The sequence below is a fragment of the Euprymna scolopes genome, chromosome 35 (genome assembly GCF_053919585.1).
Source record: "Euprymna scolopes isolate OS-2025 chromosome 35, ASM5391958v1, whole genome shotgun sequence".
In the NCBI taxonomy this organism is placed as follows: Eukaryota; Metazoa; Mollusca; class Cephalopoda; order Sepiida; family Sepiolidae; genus Euprymna; species Euprymna scolopes.
Window position 1 is genome coordinate 17364788 of NC_136516.1, and position 3510 is coordinate 17368297.

Genomic DNA, 3510 nt, shown 5'->3' on the forward strand with positions numbered 1-3510 from the left:
TTGGGAAAATTATTGCCAGTGGATTCAGCTAGACGGATGTTTTTCGAGAAAGATTGGCGAGGGGAACCAGAGATTGGAGCTCAGACGAGCACTTGCCATGGAAATAACGATAAAACAAGGATAGGCTCGCAACGTCTCCTTTCCTATGTTTCTTCCAAAGATTTTGATTTTAGTTTCGTCTGATCAGATTATTTTGTTCCAAAATTCTTGGGGTTGATCCCCATATGTTTTAACATAATTCAAACGTGACCTGACATGTTTAAGCTTCAATAATGGAACTTTTCTTAGGGAACCTTGATACAAAACCTGAACGATTAGTGATTGTATCCTTGCTCACATTAATCCAGCTTCTTTGAGGTCGGTTTGATTTTCACCACGAGTAAGAAAAGGTTATTTTTGTATCTTTATTTTTTCCTTGGCCGACCACATATTGGAAGATTTGCAACAGCTTCACCAGGGGTTTTAAGCTTTCCAACTGTACTAAGTAGTAGATTAAGTTCCCTTGATATTATTCGATACCCTTTTCCTTATTTGTGTTTATCAATGACTTTTTGACAAATGTCAATTGACAACTCTTTAGTTTAAGGCATTTTTAGTGGAGTGCAAGCGACTCTATAAGTCACTCCGTCGGTCGGTCGGTCGGTAACACTTTTGTGCTTGGCCTTTTTGGTTAAAATCAAAGGTCTGTTGTTAATAGATGCTGTTCTTAGCTTTTTAAACTTTTCTTGGCCTTTTGGCCAAGGCAGATACTGCAAGCAAAGACCATATGTGGGGACAACCCCACATATAAGACCTTGGTTAATGTAGGGGAAACCCTTCATACCAATTGTCACTATCCAGCTCCCCTACTCCCCGGGGAGTTGGTCCCCATTTCCTCTTCACTCCTCATTAAAAATCGGTCGTGTGCCTAATTTGCTCGGTGGGAGAGTAAATAAATACAAACCCCCACATATAAGACCTTGGTCAATGTAGGGGCAACCCTTCATACCAATTGTCACTATCCAACTCCCCTACACCCCGGAGAGCTGATCCCCATTTCCCCTTCACTCCTCACATTAAAAACCGGCCTTGTGCCTAATTTGCTCAGTGGGGGAGCAAATAAATAACATAAATACCCTTTCTTGGCCTTTTGGCCAAGATCAAAGTGTAGTATCTGTTCTTACTACATGCTGTACTTATGTTTGTAACTTTGTGATATAAAGTGGGGGATCACTTTTCTGTATTAATTTAATGTAAAATGATCACCCACTTTACAACCAGTCAGTCTCAAAGCCATTAAAGTCATTCTCCAGATCATTCAAGTTGTTTTTGAAGGATTCCAGTTATTTTTTAAGCATTCAAGTCATTCTTAAGGTCATTCAATTCATCTTTAAGTTCATTAAAGTCATTCTAAGTCATTTACTTTTTATTTAAGTCATTTCAACCCATTTTTCGGTCATTTTAGTTTATCTTTAAGAATTTCATGTCAATCCTGCATTCAGGCATTCATTCATTACACGAGAGCATGCGACTAATGGCTATCGGCCTTGTTATAAATGAACTGGAGTGAGCCCGAACTGGAAGAATTTTATAAAATTATTTTAATATAAATCTCTCTGATTGATTACTTGTTTGCATTATTGCAACACGTTAAGCAAAAGTCATTTAAATTTGTTTCAGAAAAAATATTTTTTAAAAAGTGTATGCAATACTTTTGTTTTTTTAATTCATATTTTCCTTAAATATAAACTTTCTAAACTTTGATTTTGTAATTACTACACCAACATAATTTAGAATAGTAATAGGAATATACTGACCAAATTTTAGGTAAAATCTTGAACCCTAATTAAAGTTATGAAGAAAAATGTAATGTATCCAATACTTTTGCGTGTCACTGTATATCTGAGAATCAAAACAAGGAAAAGAATATGCTGTTGTCATAGCCCTAGTTATAATAATCTTTTATATACGGCATAATCACGTTGACACACTGGTTCTCGCCAGATCACCGAAGTTAAGCAATTTTAGTCTGGCTAATACCGGATGGGTGACCATTTGGAAATTCTATGCGCTGTATGTGCTCTCCGCTTATCTCGGCCTTGTTTCCAGTCGTCCTGTACCTCAATTCGCCACTATATATATCTAGATACACACACACACACACACACACACACACATATATATATATATATATATATATATATATATATATATATATATATATATATATATATACAGAGAGAGAGAGAGAGAGAGAGAGAGAGAGAGAGAGAGAGAGAGAGTCAAAAATGTAAAAAGAATATGCTGTTGTCATAGCCCTAATTAAAACATATTTAAATGGACAGAAGCTTTGTTAATAGAACTTGCATTTGGATTTAAGTATAAATAGAGAGCGAGGGAAATGTTTGATAACGGTTGTAGTTAGACGAGTTATTTTTGTAAAAGTTTGGCAAAGGAGGACCATAGACTGAATCTCGGGCGAGCATTTGCCATTTAGATCTCTCTATATCTCATATAGAGATCAAGTGTTTGCCCCAGGAAGGGGGCCCTTGATTTCTGAGAACTTCGACTAAAGTAAAATTAAAAAAAAAAAAGATAATAGTGGATTTCTATTAATCTTAACATATTAACATCTGAAATGGAACACTGTTGCCAAGGTCGCGGAAAAATGGCCGGATCCTTTTACCGTTCCAGTAGATATCTCAGTACTGATGCAATTCTCTATCTATATAAAAGCCAAGTACGTCCAAGGATGGAGTACTGCTGCCACATCTGGGCAGGAGCTGCTAAAACAGTCTATCCTGCCTTGAAAGAGTACAAAATAGACTTAGTAGCTTAGTGGGGGTGCTCTTTTTTCTCCCCTGCAACCTCTCTCCCACAGAAGAGACTTGCGAGCCATCGTTTGTTTTATCATTATTTCCATGGCAAGTGCTCGTCTGAGCTCCAATCTCTCGTTCCCCCCCCCTCGCCAATCTTTCACGAGAAACACCCGTCTGGCTGAAACCACTGTCAATAATTTTCCCCACTCCTTATCTGTGCCTAAATCAAAACGTAGATTCCATGAACAAAGCTTCTTTCTTAGAAGTGCACGCCTGTGGAACGCTCTTCCGTTTGCCTGTTTCCCACCTGACTTCAACTAGGATGTCTTCAAGTCCAACATAAAGAAATAGGAGTTTGATAGAGTTTTAAAGGTCAAATCGTTGAACATTGACCCCTTAACAGCCATATTTCTGTCCGAAAATCGATTAAATAGACTTTCCTAAATCTGATTACCCCTTCGGTCAAATTTCGGGTCTGTAGACTGAAAATTGACCGAATAATTTTGTAGGGAAATGTATACACACAGACAGACAATTTCACTTTTTTTTTTTTTAGATATATAGATAAAGTCATCCTCGTACAGTACTAATTCATTGTATCACAAGTCAGCAGTGCGGCAAGATTAGCACCTTTCTCTAGCCGTGGATTGAACCTACAACCACCTAGTTGATAGTCGGCAGTTCTAATCACTTACCCATGGATCGATGCTCG

At 37.6% G+C, this 3510-nt stretch overlaps 1 pseudogene; it reads left to right on the forward strand.

Moving 5' to 3' along the window:
* Positions 1–1113: 1113 nt before the first annotated feature.
* Positions 1114–1250, forward strand: LOC145260028 (U2 spliceosomal RNA; annotated as a pseudogene).
* The last annotated feature ends 2260 nt before the right edge of the window (positions 1251–3510 follow it).